This window comes from Dreissena polymorpha, chromosome 8 (assembly GCF_020536995.1).
Source record: "Dreissena polymorpha isolate Duluth1 chromosome 8, UMN_Dpol_1.0, whole genome shotgun sequence".
NCBI lineage: Eukaryota > Metazoa > Mollusca > Bivalvia > Myida > Dreissenidae > Dreissena > Dreissena polymorpha.
In genome coordinates, this window is record NC_068362.1 from 34193439 (window position 1) to 34218616 (window position 25178).

At 33.6% G+C, this 25178-nt stretch overlaps 1 long non-coding RNA gene across 4 annotated transcripts in view; it reads left to right on the top strand.

Annotated features, from left to right (window-relative positions):
* The window catches only part of LOC127842233 (uncharacterized), a 42690-nt gene continuing 17512 nt past the window's right edge, over positions 1 to 25178 (top strand). Inside the window, exon 1 of one of the 4 annotated variants that reach the window (XR_008031518.1) lies at positions 1 to 131. This is a non-coding gene — a long non-coding RNA (uncharacterized LOC127842233). Of the gene's footprint in view, positions 359 to 25178 lie in introns of all 4 variants that reach the window. The other 3 variants (XR_008031516.1, XR_008031519.1, XR_008031517.1) reach the window with 3 other exon arrangements.

The window sequence follows — 25178 nt, forward strand, 5'->3', positions numbered from 1 at the left end:
CGTCATCGTACTTAACAATAAATGTAGCTGTACTGCATTCGTTCCAGGAAGGAAGTAAGTCGCATACAAAAGAGAAAGAGGAAATTACATCTCATATGGAAGAGGAAGTTACACGTTTCCCCAAAACGCAGGTGAGATTGTGGCTATTAATATATTTATTGTCAATAACTAAATAAATGTGATCACGATTTTTAGAAACTGACCTATAACCAAAGATTGTGGGACGACGCATTATTCTGCTTAATACAGGTTGAAGGTGATTTATGAGTAGTTGTTTGACATCGACGCATTTGCTAAAAATATGTGTCATGTTCCTTCAATGTGTCGTTTTTAGTTACCTAAAATGTATTCTTTATGTGTAAGTACATAATTGCCAACATACCATTCTTGCCAAGATTAATTTTGAACTTGATTATATTCGCTTACTGAACAGGCGACCTGATGGGAATCAACAGAATGCTGTGTCATTTGATTTTTCAACACGATTAATATTAAGAAGAGGAAGGATATTCGCTCAGCTATTCATGAACAGAGGAAGTAATATAAAAAGGATGTCTTGAAATGGAACACTAGTTGCTTTTAAGAGGTTTAAGTCGGGTGACCTTGTTATTCGTTCTGACTTTGTTAATTTAATCAATAATAAATACACACGGACTGTTAATAGATTTGTACAATAACCTTCCGTTTTCTTGAATTTTTACTACAAAAAACCCATTTATTTATATGGAATGAGTGATGTATTGGACGTCATCATTGATGACGTTCAATCGAACGAATGATAAAGGGGGCTAAGTTTCGTTAAGCTGAGGCAAATCACTGCGATTTGAGGCGCTTGAAAACTGGTCGGTAAATTTTGCTGAAATTTGACATGTATATGGAGAAGAATGCGATCTACCTGTTGGCGTAGGCGTTATACCTGGGAAAAATATAGTTTTTGATTAAATCACGAAAACGTTTCGCAAGTTTGATAAAACCGGAATTACAAAATGCGGTGTGGATATACCGAATTCCCTACCGAAATCCCCGAAATCAAACTTTGATAAAAACAATGTTTCATTAGTGATTTCCGTGTATTTCGCAACAGTCTATTTTAAAATACGCAGTTTTTCGATAAATAATCAATATTAATGGGGATTTCGTGGGATCTCGTGGATTTCTTGGGATTTTGGTAATTACGGGAAATTCGGTATTTCTTCACACCCGTCAAAATGGTCGACTTCGTCAGAATGAACGCTTAGAAAGTATTTACAAAAAAACATCATCTCAAACAATGTAAAGTGAACGCTACTTATCTGTTTTGTAGATAAGTATACGATCCATTGGAAAACACTAACATTTGACATAAAAAAACGCCAGTGGATATGGAAATCTTCATCGTTCGAAATAGCAGACGGCGTCGACCAAAGGCGAAAAGAACGCGAGAAAGTATTAACAAAATAACAATTAAAAATGATGTCAAGTGAACGCTAATTCGCTGTTTTGTAGATAAGTATACGATCTATTGAAAAACCATAACATTTGACATAAAACACCCGTGGATATGCAAATCTTCTGCGTACCAAATAGCAGACATCATGCGGCGTCTAATCTGAGTCTACGCTGTTTGCCAAGGCCGATAGTATAATGAATGAAAATGCACAAACTCAGCAACTGGCAAGCATATATGCATTAGTAGGTTGTTTCGTGATTATTTAGAAACGACTACATAATTCTTTTGGTTCAGCCAGTGCAACTTAACAGAAATAAGTATAAAAAGTTTCTACACCTGACAACAATGTGCCAACTTAATACAAGGTAAGTTGTTTACATTATTTAAAATATTGCAAGCTTACAGTACTCAACAATAAACAGCTGGTACAATGTAATATCATCGTTTTAATTTTAATAAGCCCTTGGTTAATTACCCTTTTTAATGTTATGGATCAATGCATCTCTAACACCTTCAATTGACTTGTCCATGAAAAATATACACCCTCAGTGCATGTTATCCCATACACCATCAATCACTTACTAAGGCTCGATTGGTCATTCTCGGCTCGGGTACTACTTACCGGTACATGTACCCTGGGTACTCTTAACTTTACTTACATGTTCCCCGGGTACGGTAAATAAACTTAAACATACCCGCAAATATTAGATTGTATCCGAGTTGTATATCCGCCAAAAATCTGATGTCGTTAAACATGCTACCGATAACGTAAAACAATTTTGTTTACCTTAAACAACCTTCTCTTTTAAAAAATCTGCATCAACATGCTTTTTAGTTTGAGTGTTGAGAGGACGCCGTAGGAATAAGCAAGTAATCAAGAATATGTCTCTGTTTCTGCTTTTATTTCCTTCATGTATAATGACGATAAGGATTGACGACTAACATTGACGACAATGATCACAAGCATTTACGACTAACACTGACGACAAGCATTGGCGCCTAGATGTAACATTGACTATTCTCTACAATAAATGAAATTAACAATAAAAAATGAATAATAAGATTATAGTACAACAGATATGCTTTTCAAAGTATAATATAATAGCATACACTCATTAGAATAAGATGTTTCATAAATAACAATTTGAAACATTTTCAATCAATATCGAAATATCTTATACAATATTTATTACACAGCATGAATTAATTGTTAAAACATAATATAAATACCGAATATGGTGTTCCCCATTTAACGGACCTTGCAAACCAAATAATGTTTCTTTAAAAAAATCTATGACGGTAAAAAGTGAGCGTGCGATGTCGCGGAAAATATTATACTTGACGACGTCATACAATGACGCGACTTTAAACAATTTAAGATTTAAAATTAAATCACATCATTGATTTTAACAATGAGTTTTGATAATATAAATGCCATTGAACAGAAAATTGACATAAATGTAAACATAATTAATTTTTACAAAATACCCGACAACAACCGATTTAGTGTTAAAATTTCTGGGTACGTTTTAGTATATTTACCGTACCCAGGGTACGAGCCTTACTAACTGTATTATTATTATATCTCACCGACTACAAGGTACATTTACCTTGTTGTGTTTATCAACCTGGAATTTATGTAAACACCGGCTTTCTTTACTTTTATTTTTCATTCATTTGATTACGCAATTGTTGACGTACCTCGTGGAAAATTATTTGAATCTTTGGATTTTAATGGCGACAAGCTGGAAGTGTCAATTTATTTTAAAAACGAATCTAAGATTTTAAGTATTGTGTGTTTGTCATGCATAATTCAGTGTTTTCCAGAAAATTGAGTACCAGTTATATGGCCGGCAACTATGCAGTAAAACAAAAGCATTTATGACATTTACTTGATATATTTGGGAAAAGAAGCCGTCATGTAAATGTAAGAGTAAATGTAACCGGCAGAATCGCTGGCTGACGGTATTTAAAGAGAACACTGATAATAGTAAACTAAATCTCTACGACACGATTACAGCGTTGTAAAATTGTGTTTTGGGTGATAATGGTTAGTAATTCATACAAATGTTATTAAAAAATATTGTGCTTTAAAATTAATTTTGAGAATGGGATGGAAGATCAGAAAATGAAGAGCATACAGGGATGGAAATATGTGGTTTCCCGTGAGCCCGGGGCAAGTAGATTTTGGCCTGGGCAACTCAATTTCAAAAGTTGGTAAACTTCTTTTTTTTAAATCTTAAAACAATTCAGTGCAATAAAAATTGAAAAACAATTGATCACCATGGATCAATACTAGTTAAATAACATTCATTATTTAGGAATAGGACATGACTCAATTCAGGCTCATAATAATACATCATGCATTGAACATGTGTATTGTCAGCAAATGTATATAATTATCTATTATTTTATTAAAAAAATGTATAATAATATTCACATGTTCATATTTCTGGGCTCGTTATTCTTTATCTGGGCAACCAAAATACTAAAGATGGTTGCCCACAATAGCAAAAAGTTAGTTTCAATCCCTGGCATATCATTGTAACTTTATTAACCAGGTTTTCCGAAGGAAAAAACTGGTTATTAGATTGGCGAATGCGGGCGGGCTGGCGGGCTGGCTGGCTGGCTGGCGGGCTGGCGGAATAAGCTTGTCCGGGCCATAACTATGTCGTTCATTGTCAGATTTTAAAATCATTTGGCACATTTGTTCACCATCATTGGACGGTGTGTCGCGCGAAATAATTACGTCGATATCTCCAAGGTCAAGGTCACACTTTGAGTTCAAAGGTCAAAAATGGCCATAAATGAGCTTGTCCTGGCCATAACTATGTCATTCATTGTGAGATTTTAAAATCATTTGGCACATTTGTTCACCATCATGGGACGGTGTGTCCCACGAAAGAATCACGTCAATATCTCCAATGTCAAGGTCGCCACGACTAAAAATAGATTTAAAAAAAAAAAAAAAACTTACAAAGGGGGTTAATTTTTTTTGGTCATTTCAAAAGTTCAGTTTGAGTTTTCTCCCTTTATCAGATTTTTTTTTCACAATGAAAACCTGGTTTTGTGACAATTTTGTCCCTTGTTGTTTAACTGTATTGCATTAAAATTGTGATTGAGGTAAGCTTGTTGTTTATAGTATATTTACTTTTTAGCTCGACTATTATATATGAAATATATATAGTGGACCTATCCTACTCACCCCGGCGTAGGTGCGCGCATTGGAATGTTTGCGTACTACTTCGAATATATTTCCTATGTCCATTGACATATTGCTTTCATACATGTATTTTGCTTCTTAACCAACATGACCCCAATGTATAAACAAAAGCAGATAACTGTATCAAGCATTTTGTAACAATAATGGCCTTTTTTTCACTAAGAATAAGCATATAATTGATAAATCTATTTTAAAGTTTGCGTACCACCTTTAAATTGCCACAACTTTTTTATTATGCTCTCCCCAAATTTTTTAAGGGGGGAGCATATAGTCGCCGCTTCGTCTGTCCGTCCGTGCACAATTTTTGTCCGGGCTATTTCTCAGCAACTAATGACTGGAATTCAATTAAACTTAATGGGAAGCTTCACTACCAAGAGGAGACATGCTTATTATCAGCCGGTTCTGGTCAGATGATTTTTCACAGAGTTACAATGTATGGCCCTATGAAATTTTCCATTAACTGTACATATAACGCGATCTGCCTGTTGGCGTATTCGTTATTACTGTGAAAAATCTAGTTTTTGATTAAATCACGAAAAAGTGGTGTTTTTTATTGCGCAATCGCTATAAACACGTGGCTTGACCGGAAGTACATGTAGCCTTAATAGCAACCCCAAGACAATTCACCCCCAGGAGACAATTCACGGGCTAGACAATTCAAATTAGATTTTTCATACCCCAATTTTTCGATTTTCGTAATCATTTTTGTCGTACCCAAATGTTTTTCGTACCCAAATTTGTTCGTACCTAAAAAAAAATTCGTACCCATTATTTTCGTACCCAAATGTTTTTCGTACCCAAATTTTTCGTACCCAATTTTTTGGTACCCAATTTTTTTCGTACCCCTTTTTTTTCGTGCCCAATTTTTTTCGTACCCATTTTTTTCGTACCTAAATTTTTGTTCGTACCAAATTTTTTTTCGTAACAATTTTTTTTTTCGTACCAATTTTTTTCGTACCCAAATGTTTTTTGTTCCCAATTGTTTTCGTACCCAATTTTTTTTTTGTACCCATTTTTTTCGTACCCAAATGTTTTTCGTACCCAAATTTGTTCGTACCCATTTATTTTTCGTACCAATCTTTTTCGTACCCAAATTTGTTCGTACCCAATTTTTTTTTCATACCCATTTTTTTCGTACCCAAATAAAAAAATTCGTACCCATTTTTTTAGTACCCAAATTTGTTTCGTACCCAGATTTTTTCGTACCCAAATTTTTATTTGTACCCATTTTTTTCGTACCCAAATAGTTTTCGTACCCTAATTTTTTTTGTTTCCTTTATTTTTTCGTACTCTAATTTGTTTTCGTAACCAAATTAGTTTTTTTTGCCCATATTATGTTCGTAACCATTATTTCTTCGTACACAAATTTGTTCGTACCCAAATTTTTTCGTACCCATTTGTTCGTACTCAAATTTTTTTCGTACACAAATTTGTTCGTACCTAATTTTTTATTTGTACCCATTTTTTTCGTACCCAAATAGTTTTTCGTACCTTTATTTTGTTCGTACCCTTTTTTTTTCGTACTCAAATTTGTTTTCTTACCCAAATTTTTTTTTTTTCGTACCCACTGCCCACATATTTTTTCGTACCAATTTTTTATTTTGAAATAATCGATTTTCAATTTGATTTGAACTCTCCACTCATTCCATCCCGCGAAACCCTTAAGGTGTCGCAACTCTAGTACATTTGTATTGAAGCATCTCCACCAAAATGACCGCTTGATTATATGGAATGAGTGATGTATTGGACGTCATCATTGATGACGTTCATTCGAACGAATGATTAAGGGGGCTAAGTTTCGTTAAGCTGGCGCATATAGCCGCGATTTGGGAGTCTTGAAAACTGGCCGAACACGTTTGCTGAAATTTGACATGTATATGGACCAGAATGCGATCTACCTGTTGGCGTAGGCGTTATACCTGGCAAAAATCAAGTTTTCGAGTATTTTGTGTTTAAACTTTTTTTGTGGGAACGGGCACGCGCTCAAATAAACATTGTGACGTCACTTCACAAACAGCGCTAGAGATCCGCCATCTTGTAACGCAACAAAGAAACTCAGTGTCATTAATTCAATAAACACAGAAAAATATGATTGTGTTTAATAATCATTAATACAAATGTCTATATTTTGTGCAGCGGATGTTTATTCAGACAGATACGGCAGAATTATGTAAGTATCTTTGTGTACTTTACAGTAGATTTGATAGTGGTAAACAACTCCGTACCGGTAAAGTTCAATCTAGCCGATTTTACTACGCAAGTAATTTAAGTATCTCACTGGCAAAATGAGCTTGACACATAAACAACAACCGGATCCGATTTACATCCACATAATATTGTGGGAATCCGATGCAATGCAAATTACTCATGTTTGATAACGTTTGATGAATTCGTTATATCAATATGCATTAACTTTCAAGGGGAATAATTTTAAATTGAAATGTGCGATTCAATGACAGTGTTATATTGGGATAATAAGTCGTTTAGCCGTTATCATGATAAGTATATTGTTTGTTGTGTTTCATTTTCATTAAAAACATACTTTTACTGTTTTTTCCTTAAAGTAAAACAGTTCAGTAGTCATTATATCTTGAATTTTAAATATTGAAATAGATGTCGGATATTTCATATTTTCGGACGTTGCTACGTAAGCTAGTTGTCAACATAATTATTAATATACTGATTTACCTTTTACGCATACAGTTGTGCAACTGTTGTCTACGTAATGATACGCTGTTTAATGTCTATAATGTCTTCCTGCCCCTGATGATAATAAGTATTTATCTCAACAAACCCCAGCAATGTCAATGGTCTGTCAACATAAGAAAAATATTAGCTAAAGAAACTTCAGCGTACAATTTATATAGCAGTGTCCGACAAATCCATTGCCCGGAGCCCGGGGGCTACAGAATTTTTTCATCGGGCTACTGAAATGTTCCAGCTGACGCCCGCCGGGCTACTATAAATCTATAAGAGCGGTAGCCCGTTTTATTGACAGACATACGTAGAATAAACACGCTGACCATGTGTTTCTACACCGTGTCTTGTTTATAATCCGATAACAAAGTGCAATCAATTATCTTATCAGTCACCGATCACTTGCGGTAATGTCGTAAACAGTAAGAGTGAATTTTAATCATTCAATCAGAATCAACATTTGTCGTCTGCTAATAATATAATGAGAGCCGGTTGAATAGTTGGCGCACATGATGCAACATCATTTCGCAGTTTGGAATTCTTTGTTAACCGCAACTATGAGTAAGAGCGACTACGTTTTTGATGTCGTTAAATATCCAAGGATGCCGAACATTAAATAAATCAAAACAATAGCGGATTCTTCAAAACGGTAACGAAACCGAAAATGAATATTAATAACAACGCGGTTAACACCTGCTAATTAGTTTGCATTGTCAATTAATAATTGGATTGATCGACTGTTAATCAATAATTCCATATATGCCCAATTTAATTTTTTTTAAACCAAATTATGGGAGGGTAATATAGACATTGAGAGTCATAAACACAAACGTTTGAAATTTAATAAAGTGTCAATTGAATTTCGGCATATGATTCTATTTAAAGATATGATGAAATAAGCTCCCAATCAGGACCGTTCAATTGCAACTTGCGTAAATCACCTGCGACGGTTTGCACACGTTGTGTACAGTTATTTTAGGTTACAAAATTCTACATTTAATAAATGAATTTCTTTGTCCAGACAGGGACCTATACAAACGTATAGGCCCCTGGTCCAGATAAAAAGCGCGCACAAATTGGCATGGGTGTATTTATTTGTAAATAAAAATTTCGTAGCGGGTACATCATTGAGATCATTTAATTTCCATTAAAAGTTTCGTTGTGAATTTCAACTAAAGTACCGGGGTATCTCGCGAATTATTTGGCATTGACATTTCCTCTTAATAAAATATAATGTAAACACGCTGTATCGTTACCGTTACACTGTATCAGTTCCTTCATTATTGAAACAATTATTGTATTGTATACTGACTGCACACTAGTGTCGTAACATACGGATGCAATACGTAAATTCGGACAGAACTTAAAGTCGGACACAAGTAAATAAATGATTTAATACTCTTGATTTCTTGAAACTCGGTATTTGTTGTTAAAAAGAGCTATTGCATTGATTAACACCATACGAGTCAGTCGTATTGATCATCTAAACGCTTTATTTACGTTTCCAACTTAACGTGCTGTCCGAATTTAAGTACACATACATGTGCACATACATGTAATATCTACATGTAGTATATGATTTTCTTTGGTACATTTACATTTAAGTACAAGGTGCCTGTACTGTAACATTAATTAACAATATTGACTGTGTACATCAGACTACTTGCTGTATTATGTATATGTATGTATACATATTATGTATATATGTAAATGAAGAAATAAAATAAAGATGAAAACCTGCATCTTATCATTTTGTAGGAAAATTATATGGGCTACCAAATATTTTTATTGGTAGCCCAGTGGGCTCCCTGAAAAATAAGAAATTTGTCGGACACTGATATAGTATTGACATACCTGTATGATGAAGCCAACCCCGTATCGAAATTCAACCAGAGTCGTAACATATTTAATTTATGTCAAGCTATAAATCAAAGAATACTCATTTTCTTGGATACATTTCTACATATATTGGTGAATGAATATAAATTACTGCACCGAGGAATATTTTAAGGTTCAAATGTTTCAACTGCATCTTACAATAGATGAAAATAACTCTCATCAGTCTGAAATTCACAATTTTGACGCCATTGTCGCTTTGTCCAAGACTAGTTTTAATTTGGATACTTTCGAACGACCTTGACATTTTTTGCTGAAATTGTAAACATTACTTTCGTTTTCTGAAATCTATTATTTGTGATTAACAACAAGTTTGGTGGATTATAAAAATGATTTCAGTGTGAATCGGGTAGTTTTAAATATTTACTTTGAGTTTGTATTTACACTACAATTTGTTCACAAAACAAGCCAGAATATTCTTAAATACCGGGAAATGTCATTCTGAATTTGAAAACACTTGAGCACATGGTATGTTACTAAAAGTAGAAATACCATCATATGACCGTGAAATCTCGGGAGATTCGCATTTCAAGAAAGTCTGTCACATCGCTGTTTTTCTCGATATGTAAGAGCAGAATAGATAAATTTTAAATGTTTAAGATAGTATTTTGTGAAAGAATGTATCAGTTAAATGTGAAAAATGTCAATCTTTCCAATCAAGTGATTGATATGGGCCAATAACTGCATTTAAAAGCTGTTTTGGACCGGTATTTGTTAACTGTCGACTTTCGGCATTTTCTGGTTGACTTTCCTAATGGGGTTGGTCCATAACTATAAAGTCGCGCCAGTCAAAAATCATAAAAAGCGACATTTAAAGTTATGGTAGCCAGAATTAGAAAAATATGTACAACTGAGCAATCAATCATGACACTCTGATGCCTCAGGTTAGTGCAGTGATTTTTCCACCAGATTCTCACCAAGGTGATCCCGGTTGATTTCACCACAATTGAATATATGTCAGTACACAAATAAATTATACAGCAGGTAATGACAATCGATAAATGTCTTAGTTTTAATTTAATTGTTTGCACAAATTGGGACACTCTTTGTGTCTGAGATATGTTGGGTTAAATGACCTTTACAACAAAACATACATCTCTGAATCTGCGATACATTACAGTTTAAGTTTAACACATGTAAAATACCAGTATTCAGATCTTAAAATATCCTAAAAAACTCGTATGGTATGAAGTACATATATCTTGTGACATATTTTCATTTTAAATCTTGAATTTAATGACGACTTGAATTTAATGACGACAAGTCGGACATGCAGTTAAATATTTTTATATGTATATCGTGTGACATAATTTCATTTAAACTCTAGATTTTAACGACATTAGTCTGACGCGTGCGGCGTTATTTTATTTAACAGTAAAACAAAATTAAGTAGACTATCAAAAAAATACAAAAAGTGTACTTGTAAATAAAAACTCCTTCATTCCGTATAAAGATTGTACGTTACAGCAGAGCTCCAGATAACTTTTCTGAGTAATTGGGTTAATACTCACTACTTTTGAGTTCAATTGGGTATTTTCATATTCAATTGGGTACAAAAAAGTCGGTACCCACTACCGGGTACTTTAATTGACAATTGGGTACCTTTGTTTTAAAATTGGGTATGTTCATTGTCTTAAATTCTCACCTGCTTACCTGAATAAGCTGGTTGTAGTTCCACTCTTAATTGATTAGTTTCAGAGATTTTGTGTCATTATGTAGATGTATCCATAATATACAGTCTTGATTTAAAAAAAAAGTTCAACGATTTTTTCCACCAGTTTTCTTACAATGTAAGCACTGACAGCGATTGCCTCCGACATAATATTGTCAAGAATTAGTTTCACTATATTTTCCGCTTCTGATTTTGTGTTGCCTGCGGTTAAATATCTTAAAATTGAGTTTCTTTGTGCCTAGGATACGATGTTTCCATTTTTAAGGCCTCACGATTTCGACATTTTCACAACAATAACACGTAGTCACAAAGACACTTTTTTCCGTACATATTATTGTGCTGAAGGTTATACTGAAAGCGCTTGGACAAAGCGGAAAGAATCCGGGTATTTCGGACCAGGGTATTTCCGGGACAAATTTACTCGTTATGCAAAGGAAAAATATGATATGCGTAATCGGCAATTTCAATGGGGTTTCGGAACGCATGGTTTTATTTTTCTATGCGTAATCGGCAATTTTACATTGGATATTTGCACAAATGCCCACCTTATCTGTAGCTCTGTTACAGTAATCTGTGAAACAACGTCATTAATAAAACAAAAAAATATGTTTGACCACAACGGTGGCTAATAATGTTTACGAAAAAATACAAACAATATAGATTTATCTATTACATAACATGTTAGAATTTTATCATGCATTTATAATCACTCATAAAGAGATTTCAATATACAGTTACATGCATAGACATTTTTTTTTAAGCCAGTGCCTTTTGAATTCAGAAAATAATCAAGATAAACCATAAAATTGGGAAAAATAGATAGTAAACCATAAACTTGAGAAAAATGAGGCATTATTAATATGATTATAAATAACAGAATTACAATAATATTGTTTGGAAGTGCATGATTGAGTGCATTTTAAAATTTATATTATAAAATGCTGCTTGAATTTCTTTTTACCTTTCATATGTAAAAAAGAAATATCATCTGCTAGTGCAAAATATGACTTGGAAAGCTGGTTTATGGTCATTTCGTAGCAAAAGAGAAGAAAATAAGTGCATTAAATAAATGAATTCATATTTTTGTATCTGGAATAGTTGTATTTTAAATAGTTCCTCCACCCTATTATGGCCGAATAAGGGCTAAATTGCTTTCCGACTTGAAATGAAAAGGCATATTGGTTGATCGTGTAGCGTTTATGTGCAAAATTTGAGGGCCTATTGATAAAGCTTGTTGATGCCAAAACAGGTAATAATAATAATTTATTATCAGGTACATGTACACAAGCAAATAAGTATATTTAACCCTTTCAGTGCGGGAACCGAATTTTAAAGGCCTTTGAAAACAGTTTGGATCCAGATGAGACGCCACACAACGTGGCGTCTCATCAGGATCCAAACTGTTTGCTATTCTGATAGTATTCTTTGATAAAAAATCAAAGAAAATGCTAATTTTAGAAATTCAGCAGACGACATTTTAGCAGACGACAAATTTCCCAGCATGCAAAGGGTTAAGATGCTTAAGGTGTGGAAGACTCATAATCAGGTTTGGTGTCCCTCAAACCCTAAGCGTCTTGTTATTTCTTATGCAGTTTGTATAGATAGTGCCACATCCTGACACGTAAAGCTTGTGCTTTGTTGGCAGCGTTAGTTGGCTGTTAACAGGTTCATTGTGGTTATCTCCACCATCAGTCTGTCCGTCTGTCCTAGCCACTATCTCTTACACCATAAGCACTAGAACCATGAAACTTAAACACATGGTAGCTATGAGCATTATGTGCGACCCTGCACTATTTGGAATTTTGATCTGACCCCTGACCTCGCAAACCAAATAATGTTTCTTTAAAAAAATCTATGGCGGTAAAAAGTTAATGTGCAACGTCGCGGAAAATATTATACTTGACGACGTCATACAATGATGCGACTTTTAACAATTTAAGATTTAAAATTAAATCACATTAATGATTTAACAATGAGTTTTGATAATATAAATGCCATTGAACAGAAAATTGACATAAATGTGACCATATATTAATATTTGTACAAAATAGCCGACAACAACCGATTAAGTGTTAAAATTCCCGGGTACATTTTAGTATATTTACCGTACCCAGGGTACGAGCCTTACTAACTGTATTATTATTATATCTCACCGACTACAAGGTACCTTTACCTTGTTGTGTTTATCAACCTGGAATTTATGTAAAATCCGGCTTTGTTTACTTTTATTTTTCATTCATTTGATTAAGCAATTGTTGACGTATCTCGTGGAACATTATTTGAATCTTGGGATTTTAATGGCGACAAGCTGTAAGTGTCAATTTATTTTAAAAACAAATCTAAGATTTTAAGTTTTGTGTGTTTGTCATGCATAATTCAGTGTTTTCCAAAAAAAATTGAGTAGCCAGTTATATGGCCAGCAACAATGCAGTAAAACTAAAGCATTTGTGACATTTTACTTGATATACTTGGGGAAAGTAGTTGGCGTCTAGAGTAAATGTAACCGGCGAAATGGCCCGCTGCCGGTCTTACAGAGAACACTGATAATGGTAAACTAAATAAAAAAAACTCGCTGCGACTGGATTACGGGTTTGTAAAATTGTTTTTTGGGTCATAATATGGTTAGCATTCAATACAAATGTTATTATAAAGTATTGTGGTTTAAAATTCATTTTGAGAATAGGATGGAAGAACAGAAAATGAAAGGGTATACAGGGATGAAAATTAGTGGTTTCCCGTGAGCCCAGGACAAGTAGTTTTGGCCTGGGCAACTCAATTTCCAAAGTTGATAGTCCGGCCGGGCAACTTGTTTTTTTTTTAAAGCTTAAAACAATTCAGTGCAATAAAAATTGAATAACAATTGACCACCATGGATCAATACTAGTTAAATAACATTCATTATTTAGGAATAGGAAATAATTAAATTCAGGCTCATAATAAAACATCAAACATTGAGTAGTGCAATGTCAGCAAATTTATTTATTTATCTATTATTTTATTAAAAGAAAGTATAATATACACATGTACATATTTCTGGGCTCGTTATTCTTTATCTGGGCAACCAAAATACTAAAGATGGTTGCCAGTGCAGGCAACCAATAGTAATAAGTTAGTTTTAATCAATGAAATATCATTGTAACTTTATTGTTATAAGCATTGCATTAAAGTTGTGATTGAGGTAAGCTTGTTGTTAATAATATAGTATATTTACTTTTTAGCTCGACTATTATATATGAAATATATAAAGTGGAGCTATCCTACTCACCCCGGCATTGGCGTTAGCGTGCAAATGTTATAGTTTGCGTACCACCCCAAATATTTCCTATGTCCCTTGACATATTGCTTCCATATTTTGCATATTTCTTAACCAACATGACCCCAACCTAAATACAAGAGCAGACAACTGTATCACTTGCATTTTATAAGAATTATGACACTTTTTCCATGTAGAATATGCATATTATTGATAACTCTACAATGTTCGAAATTCGCACTAGCCCGGAGCTAGTTGATCTTGTTTCGGGCTACTGAATTTCAATGGGTACTAGCCCGATTGGGCTATTGATTTTTCGAACTTTTGAAATTAAAAATGCTCAAAAATATTATTTTCATCCATCGTTTGAACCATACCTTACAGGGTTTATTTAGCTTCGTATCGCGTTTCCTCACCCTTCCGATTATGTTGACATGACGAGAGTTTGAATGACAATTTTTTTTTGATACCGTGCAAATAAAATGCGGATCTACCCAGGTTGTTCAATTTGCTGTACTTTCAGAAAACCATACAAGTCTACAAATGTTTTAAATGTCCGCCATCTTGGATTTGTAATGATCTATTGACGAATTAACGCATTGCAATATCATATTTTAATAGAATATGTCAACCAAATTATATATTGATAGCGTAGTTGCTTGGTTACTTTTTACTGGTTTTCAGTTTTGGCAGTCAAACGTTATGCATATTTTATTTCACGTGCAAGGACTTACATTGATTGTTTTTGGACAGTTGTTTCCGGATACGGTATTATCTGTCGATTTTAATTTATTTTCGACATTCTTGATAAAAAAATATCTAGAATGATGAATACACATGCGATGTTACGGATGGTCTGGTTGATAATTTTTCACATTGTACTCACCAGAATTGGACCTAGAAAGACTATAAAAAAAAACAGTAAGCTAGGGGGAGGAGACACTGCCCTCTATTCGCTTTATCATACGGCCTAAGACTTTCGGCTAAATGTTTCGGATTTCAAATTTGGGACAATTGACATCTAAAATTATTTACAGACTGGATATAAACCTTTGCATCTTGACTGCATGTAAGGTATTGATTGACGAATATCGTCATACATAAATATTATAATCGTATTTTGTCATTGAAAATGAAATATTATAATAACATTTCCAGTTAATTGGGATCAACTGTTAGTTGCAATCCTCATCAATTACACCCTACCTGCAATAAAATCTACCCAGAACCGCAAAAATATAAACTTATTTTAAAAACTTGTGATAAACAGTTCGGGTTAGTAAACTTTGGTTCGGGCTAGTGAAAAATTCCATCTGGTAGCCCGAACGGGCTAGTGGTTTCAAATGTGAAATTCGCACACTGACTCTTTGTTAAAGTGTGCGTACCACCCCAAATATTTCCTATATCCCTTGATATATTGCTTTCATATCTTGAATAATGTTAACGTGCATATTTTGTATTAACGTCTTGTTATTGTAGTGTACATATTTTTCGGATTTCGGACAGCCCATTCATTGAGTATTATTGTTGTGGTTTTGTGAGTACTCTTCATGTAAAATACTGCTGTTTAGATGTTCATTTTTAGTCGTATATATATCAGGATTCAATACCTATACCTTAGTGAAAATGGCATCGGAAGAACATTTGTTCATTGTACTAGATAAAAGTAAACATTATATCTATCCATCTTATTGTTTATTGCAGTTTCAGTAATATTCTGTCTAAAAATGATTTCAACATGATATAATTATAAATCATGGCTAGGAAATGTGTATATATGAAGCAAAAATTAAAAATAGATGGTTCATTTTTTCCCATTTACATGTAAGTATATTTATCTATGTATACATCTTTTGTTGTAAACAGTTATGCGACATGTCGGGAAACGCCCAGGACAAATATATCGACGTAATGATTTTTTCACTTATGTGGGTGTATGTTGGCTCCACTTCACACGATACAGTCATTGTAGTTTAATTGAAAAATGCATCTTACAATGTGAGATGAGTTCTGGGTTCAAGCCCCAGCAGTGGCCTATCAAGTGTGAAATACGGAGCCATTATGATTAAATATACACAGTTATCTTTTTAAACAATACAATTAAATATAAGGAATAATGTTAAAGGGGAATTGCTGCTTAGCTATTTTTGACATTGAATAACAGGGTTTATATACACCCCAAGGATAAATGCTTCTAAATTTGTAAAAAAAACAAAAAACAAGTCGAAGTGTGCAGAATATTAAACATTTGCAACTTTCTGATGTCTAAAAGTCATCAAATGCCACTTGAAGTTTACTTTTTTTTTGTACAAAATAACCCATTTTGTGCTGTCCATTATCGGTTAATGTTTTACGCTGTCAGGTCCAGAAGCGCTCATTCTGTAGCATGTTTGGACCATAATGTATAATGCGACCAAGTTTCAGCAGATTCAGCCCAGTGGTTCTGATTTTATACGCTGTGCCTAGCTTTTATTGAGTATAAGTACTATTACTCACTGATTTATGCATATGAGCTTGGCTGTTTTCGAACAAAACCTGAGGTTTTGTCATAGCAAGCTCATTGTGTCATGAAGTGTCTTTTCTCCATCCAGCGTCCGCCATGCTAAAACCTTAACATGAACCCATTGTACCCACATATTTTTCGTACCCATTTTTTTCGTACCCAAATATTTTTCGTAATCAAATGTTTTTCGTACCCAAATTTTTTTTGTACCCATTTTTTTCCTACCAAATTTTTTTTCGTACCCATTTTTTTCGTACCCAAATTTTTTCGTACCCAATTTTTTTTTCGTACCCATTTATTTCGTACCCAAATTTTTTTCGTACCCAATTTTTTTTCGTACCCACATGTTTTCGTACCCAAATTTTTTTTCATACCCTTTTTTTTGTACCCAAACTTTTTCGTACCCACTCTTTTTCGTACCCACTCTTTTTTTTTAACCCAAAATTTTTCGTACCCAATTTTTTTCGTACCCAAATTTTTTTCGTTCCCATTTTTTTACTACCCAAATTTTTCGTACCCAAATTTTTTCATACCCAATTATTTTTTGGTTCCCATTTTTTTCGTACCCAATTTTTTTTCGTATCCAAACGTTTTCGTACCCACATTTGTATATTCTTACCCATTTATTTTTTTCGTACCCAAATGTTTTTCGTACCCAATTTTTTGGTCGAAATAATCGGTTTTCAATTTGATTTGATCTCCCCACTCATTCCATCCCGCGAAACCCTTAAGGTGTCGCAACTCTGGTAGGGCATTATGTACAAACATATATGTTAATTATACAACCTGCACAAATTTCAAATACGTTGCATATTGTTATACGTTTCAATCGAACATCGGCAAAAGAAGAGTGTCGTTACTATCGGGAATATGGAATGAGTGATGTATTGGACGTCATCATTGATGACGTTCATTCGAACGCATGATTAAGGGGGCTAAGTTTCGTTAAGCTGGCGCATATAGCCGCGATTTGGGAGTCTTGAAAACTGGCCGAACACGTTTGCTGAAATTTGACATGTATATGGATCAGAATGCGATCTACCTGTTGGCGTAGGCGTTATACCTGGGAAAAATCTAGTTTTCGAGTATTTTGTGTTTAAATACTTTTATGGGAAAGGGCACGCGCACAGATAAACATTGTGACGTCACTTCACAAACAGCGTTAGACATCCGCCATCTTGTAACGCGACAAAGAAACTCAGTGTTATTAATTCAATAAACACAGAAAATATGATTGTGTTTAATTATCATTAATACAAATGTCTATATTTTGTGCAGCGGATGTTTATTCAGACGGATACGACATAATTACGTAAGTATCATTGTGTACTTTACAGTAGATTTTACCACGGAAGAAATTTATTATATCTCACTCAGTCACTGACAAAATGAGCTTGACACATAAACAACAACCGGATCGGATTTACATCCACATAATATTGTGCGAATCCGATGCAATTCAAATTACTAATGTTTGATAACGTTTGATGAATTCGTTATATCAATATGCATTAACTTTCAAGGGGAATAATTATAATTGAAATGTGCGATTCAATGACAGTGTTATATTGGGATAATTAGTCGTTTAGCCGTAACAGATAAGTATTTAGTTTGTTGTGTTTCATTTTCAACATAGTTTTACCGTTTTTTCCTTAAAGTAAAACAGTTCAGTCGTCATTATATCTTCAATTTTAAATATTGAAATACATGTCGGATATTTCATATTTTCGGACGTTGCTACGTAAGCTAGTTGTCAACATAATTATTAAGATACATATTTACCTTTTACCACACAGTTGTGCAGCTGTTGTCTACTTAATGACGCGCTGTTTAATGTCTATAATGTTTTTTGCCCGTGATGATAATAAGTCTTTAAATCAACAAACCCCAGCAATGTCAATGGTCTGTAAACATTAGAAAAATATTAGCTAAAGAAACTTCAGCGTACAATTTATATGGTATTGACATACCTGTACTCTGAAGCCAACTCTGTATCGAAAGTCAACCAGAGTCGTTACATATTTATGTCACGCTATAAATCAAAGAATACTCATTTTCTTGGATACATTTCTACATATATTGGTGAATGAATATAAATTACTGCATCGAGGAATGTTTTAAGGTTTAAATGTTTCAAATGCATCTAACAATAGATGAAAATAACTCTCATCAGTCTGAAATTCACAATTTTGAAGCCATTGTCGCTTTGTCCAAGACTAGTTTTCATTTGGATACTGTCGGATCATCCTTGACATCTTTTGCTAATATTGTAAACATTGCCTTTGTTTTCTGAAATCTATTATTTGTGATTAACATCATACGTCTGGTGGATTATAAAACTGATTTCAGTGTGAATCGGGTAGTTTTAAATATTTACTTTGAGTTTGTATTTACACTACAATTTGTTAACAACACAAGCCAGAATATTCTAAAATACCGGGAAATGTCATTCTGAATTTGAAAACACTTGAGCACATGGTATACAAATATACAAATACAAATTTTATTTTAAGTCAGTTTGTACATAACAAGTATAACATTAACATCTACATTTTCACAACAATAACACGTATACTGAAAGCGCTTGGACAAAGCGGAAAGAATCCGGGTATTTCGGACGAGGGTATTTCCGGGACAGATTTACTCAATATGCAAAGGAAAAATATGATATGCCTAATCGACAATTTCAATTGGGTTTCGGAACGCATGGTTTTATTTTTCTATGCGTAATCGGCAATTTTACATTGGGTATTTACACAAATGCGCACCTAATCTGTAGCTCTGTTACAGTAATCTGTGAAACAACGTCATTAAAAAAACAAAAAATATGTTTGAACACAACGGTGGCTAATAATGTTTAGGAAAAATTACCAACAATATAGATTTATCTATAACATAACATGTTAGAATTTTATCATGCATTTATAATCACTCATAATGAGATTTCAATATACAGTTACATGCATAGACAGCTTTTTTAAGCCAGTGCCTTTTGAATTCAGAAAATAAGCAAGATAAACCATAAAATTGGGAAAAATAGATAGTAAACCATAAAATGGAGAAAAATGAGGCATTATTAATATGATTATAAATAACAGAATCACAATAATATTGTTTTTAAGTGCATGATTTAGTGCATTTTTAAATTTATATTATAAAATGCTGCTTGAATTTCTTTTTACCTTTCATATGTAAAAAAAGAAATATCATCTGCTAGTGCAAAATATGACTGGTCATTTCGCAGCAAAAGATAAGAAAATAAGTGCATTAAATAAATGAATTAATATTTTTGTATCTGGAATAGTTGTATTTTAAATCGATCCTCCACCCTATTATGGCCGAATAATGGCTAAATTGCTTTCCAACTTGAAATGAAAAGGCATATTGGTTGATCGTGTAGCGTTTATGTGCAAAATTTGAGGGCCAATTGATAAAGTTGTTGATGCCAAAACAGGTAATAATAATAATTTATTATCAGGTACATGTACACAAGCAAATAAGTATATTTAACCCTTTCAGTGCAGGAACCGAATATAAAGGTCTTTGAAAACAGTTTGGATCCAGATGAGACGCCACAGAACGTGGCGTCTCATCAGGATCCAAACTGTTTGCTATTCTGATAGTATTCTTTGAAAAAAAATTCAAGAAAATGCTAATTTTAGAAATTCAGCAGACGACATTTTAGCAGACGACAAATTTCCCAGCATGCAAAGGGTTAAGATGCTTAAGGTGTGGAAGACTCATATTCAGGTTTGGTGTCCCTCAAACCCTAAGCGTCTTGTTATTTCTTATGCAGTTTGTATAGATAGTGCCACATCCTGACACGTAAAGCTTGTGCTTTGTTGGCAGCGTTAGTTGGCTGTTAACAGGTTCATTGTGGTTATCTCCACCATCAGTCTGTCCGTCTGTCCTAGCCACTATCTCTTACACCATAAGCACTAGAACCATGAAACTTAAACACATGGTAGCTATGAGCATTATGTGCGACCCTGCACTATTTGGAATTTTGATCTGACCCCTGACCTCGCAAACCAAATAATGTTTCTTTAAAAAAATCTATGGCGGTAAAAAGTTTATGTGCAACGTCGCGGAAAATATTATACTTGACGACGTCATACAATGATGCGACTTTTAACAATTTAAGATTTAAAATTAAATCACATTAATGATTTAACAATGAGTTTTGATAATATAAATGCCATTGAACAGAAAATTGACATAAATGTGACCATATATTAATATTTGTACAAAATAGCCGACAACAACCGATTAAGTGTTAAAATTCCCGGGTACATTTTAGTATATTTACCGTACCCAGGGTACGAGCCTTACTAACTGTATTATTATTATATCTCACCGACTACAAGGTACCTTTACCTTGTTGTGTTTATCAACCTGGAATTTATGTAAAATCCGGCTTTCTTTACTTTTATTTTTCATTCATTTGATTAAGCAATTGTTGACGTATCTCGTGGAACATTATTTGAATCTTGGGATTTTAATGGCGACAAGCTGTAAGTGTCAATTTATTTTAAAAACAAATCTAAGATTTTAAGTTTTGTGTGTTTGTCATGCATAATTCAGTGTTTTCCAAAAAAAATTGAGTAGCCAGTTATATGGCCAGCAACAATGCAGTAAAACTAAAGCATTTGTGACATTTTACTTGATATACTTGGGGAAAGTAGTTGGCGTCTAGAGTAAATGTAACCGGCGAAATGGCCCGCTGCCGGTCTTACAGAGAACACTGATAATTGTAAACTAAATAAAAAAAACTCGCTGCAACTGGATTACGGGTTTGTAAAATTGTTTTTTGGGTCATAATATGGTTAGCATTCAATACAAATGTTATTATAAAGTATTGTGGTTTAAAATTCATTTTGAGAATAGGATGGAAGAACAGAAAATGAAAGGGTATACAGGGATGAAAATTAGTGGTTTCCCGTGAGCCCAGGACAAGTAGTTTTGGCCTGGGCAACTCAATTTCCAAAGTTGATAGTCCGGCCGGGCAACTTGTTTTTTTTTTAAAGCTTAAAACAATTCAGTGCAATAAAAATTGAATAACAATTGACCACCATGGATCAATACTAGTTAAATAACATTCATTATTTAGGAATAGGAAATAATTAAATTCAGGCTCATAATAAAACATCAAACATTGAGTATTGCAATGTCAGCAAATTTATTTAATTATCTATTATTTTATTAAAAGAAAGTATAATATACACATGTACATATTTCTGGGCTCGTTATTCTTTATCTGGGCAACCAAAATACTAAAGATGGTTGCCAGTGCAGGCAACCAATAGTAATAAGTTAGTTTTAATCAATGAAATATCATTGTAACTTTATTGTTATAAGCATTGCATTAAAGTTGTGATTGAGGTAAGCTTGTTGTTAATAATATAGTATATTTACTTTTTAGCTCGACTATTATATATGAAATATATAAAGTGGAGCTATCCTACTCACCCCGGCATTGGCGTTAGCGTGCAAATGTTATAGTTTGCGTACCACCCCAAATATTTCCTATGTCCCTTGACATATTGCTTCCATATTTTGCATATTTCTTAACCAACATGACCCCAACCTAAATACAAGAGCAGACAACTGTATCACTTGCATTTTATAAGAATTATGACACTTTTTCCATGTAGAATATGCATATTATTGATAACTCTACAATGTTCGAAATTCGCACTAGCCCGGAGCTAGTTGATCTTGTTTCGGGCTACTGAATTTCAATGGGTACTAGCCCGATTGGGCTATTGATTTTTCGAACTTTTGAAATTAAAAATGCTCAAAAATATTATTTTCATCCATCGTTTGAACCATACCTTAGAGGGTTTATTTAGCTTCGTATCGCGTTTCCTCACCCTTCCGATTATGTTGACATGACGAGAGTTTGAATGACAATTTTTTTTTGATACCGTGCAAATAAAATGCGGATCTACCCAGGTTGTTCAATTTGCTGTACTTTCAGAAAACCATACAAGTCTACAAATGTTTTAAATGTCCGCCATCTTGGATTTGTAATGATCTATTGACGAATTAACGCATTGCAATATCATATTTTAATAGAATATGTCAACCAAATTATATATTGATAGCGTAGTTGCTTGGTTACTTTTTACTGGTTTTCAGTTTTGGCAGTCAAACGTTATGCATATTTTATTTCACGTGCAAGGACTTACATTGATTGTTTTTGGACAGTTGTTTCCGGATACGGTATTATCTGTCGATTTTAATTTATTTTCGACATTCTTGATAAAAAAATATCTAGAATGATGAATACACATGCGATGTTACGGATGGTCTGGTTGATAATTTTTCACATTGTACTCACCAGAATTGGACCTAGAAAGACTATAAAAAAAAACAGTAAGCTAGGGGGAGGAGACACTGCCCTCTATTCGCTTTATCATACGGCCTAAGACTTTCGGCTAAATGTTTCGGATTTCAAATTTGGGACAATTGACATCTAAAATTATTTACAGACTGGATATAAACCTTTGCATCTTGACTGCATGTAAGGTATTGATTGACGAATATCGTCATACATAAATATTATAATCGTATTGTGTCATTGAAAATGAAATATTATAATAACATTTCCAGTTAATTGGGATCAACTGTTAGTTGCAATCCTCATCAATTACACCCTACCTGCAATAAAATCTACCCAGAACCGCAAAAATATAAACTTATTTTAAAAACTTGTGATAAACAGTTCGGGTTAGTAAACTTTGGTTCGGGCTAGTGAAAAATTCCATCTGGTAGCCCGAACGGGCTAGTGGTTTCAAATGTGAAATTCGCACACTGACTCTTTGTTAAAGTGTGCGTACCACCCCAAATATTTCCTATATCCCTTGATATATTGCTTTCATATCTTGAATAATGTTAACGTGCATATTTTGTATTAACGTCTTGTTATTGTAGTGTACATATTTTTCGGATTTCGGACAGCCCATTCATTGATTATTATTGTTGTGGTTTTGTGAGTACTCTTCATGTAAAATACTGCTGTTTAGATGTTCATTTTTAGTCGTATATATATCAGGATTCAATACATATACCTTAGTGAAAATGGCATCGGAAGAACATTTGTTCATTGTACTAGATAAAAGTAAACATTATATCTATCCATCTTATTGTTTATTGCAGTTTCAGTAATATTCTGTCTAAAAATGATTTCTACATGATATAATTATAAATCATGGCTAGGAAATGTGTATATATGAAGCAAAAATTAAAAATAGATGGTTCATTTTTTCCCATTTACATGTATGTATATTTATCTATGTATACATCTTTTGTTGTAAACAGTTATGCGACATGTTGGGAAACGCCCAGGACAAATATATCGACGTAATGATTTTTTCACTTATGTGGGTGTATGTTGGCTCCACTTCACACGATACAGTCATTGTAGTTTAATTGAAAAATGCATCTTACAATGTGAGATGAGTTCTGGGTTCAAGCCCCAGCAGTGGCCTATCAAGTGTGAAATACGGAGCCATTATGATTAAATATACACAGTTATCTTTTTAAACAATACCATTAAATATAAGGAATAATGTTAAAGGGGAATTGCTGCTTAGCTATTTTTGACATTGTATAACAGGGTTTATATACACCCCAAGGATAAATGCTTCTAAATTTGTAAAAAAAACAAAAAACAAGTCGAAGTGTGCAGAATATTAAACATTTGCAACTTTCTGATGTCTAAAAGTCATCAAATGCCACTTGAAGTTTACTTTTTTTTTGTACAAAATAACCCATTTTGTGCTGTCCATTATCGGTTAATGTTTTACGCTGTCAGGTCCAGAAGTGCTCATTCTGTAGCATGTTTGGACCATAATGTATAATGCGACCAAGTTTCAGCAGATTCAGCCCAGTGGTTCTGATTTTATACGCTGTGCCTAGCTTTTATTGAGTATAAGTACTATTACTCACTGATTTATGCATATGAGCTTGGCTGTCTTCGAACAAAACCTGAGGTTTTGTCATAGCAAGCTCATTGTGTCATGAAGTGTCTTTTCGCCATCCGGCGTCCGCCATGCTAAAACCTTAACATGAACCCATTGTACCCACATATTTTTTCGTACCCATTTTTTTCGTACCCAAATATTTTTCGTAATCAAATGTTTTTCGTACCCAAATTTTTTTTGTACCCATTTTTTTCCTACCAAATTTTTTTTTCGTACCCATTTTTTTCGTACCCAAATTTTTTCGTACCCAATTTTTTTTTTCGTACCCATTTATTTCGTACCCAAATTTTTTTCGTACCCAATTTTTTTTCGTACCCACATGTTTTCGTACCCAAATTTTTTTTCATACCCTTTTTTTTGTACCCAAACTTTTTCGTACCCACTCTTTTTCGTACCCACTCTTTTTTTTTAACCCAAAATTTTTCGTACCCAATTTTTTTCGTACCCAAATTTTTTTCGTTCCCATTTTTTTACTACCCAAATTTTTCGTACCCAAATTTTTTCATACCCAATTATT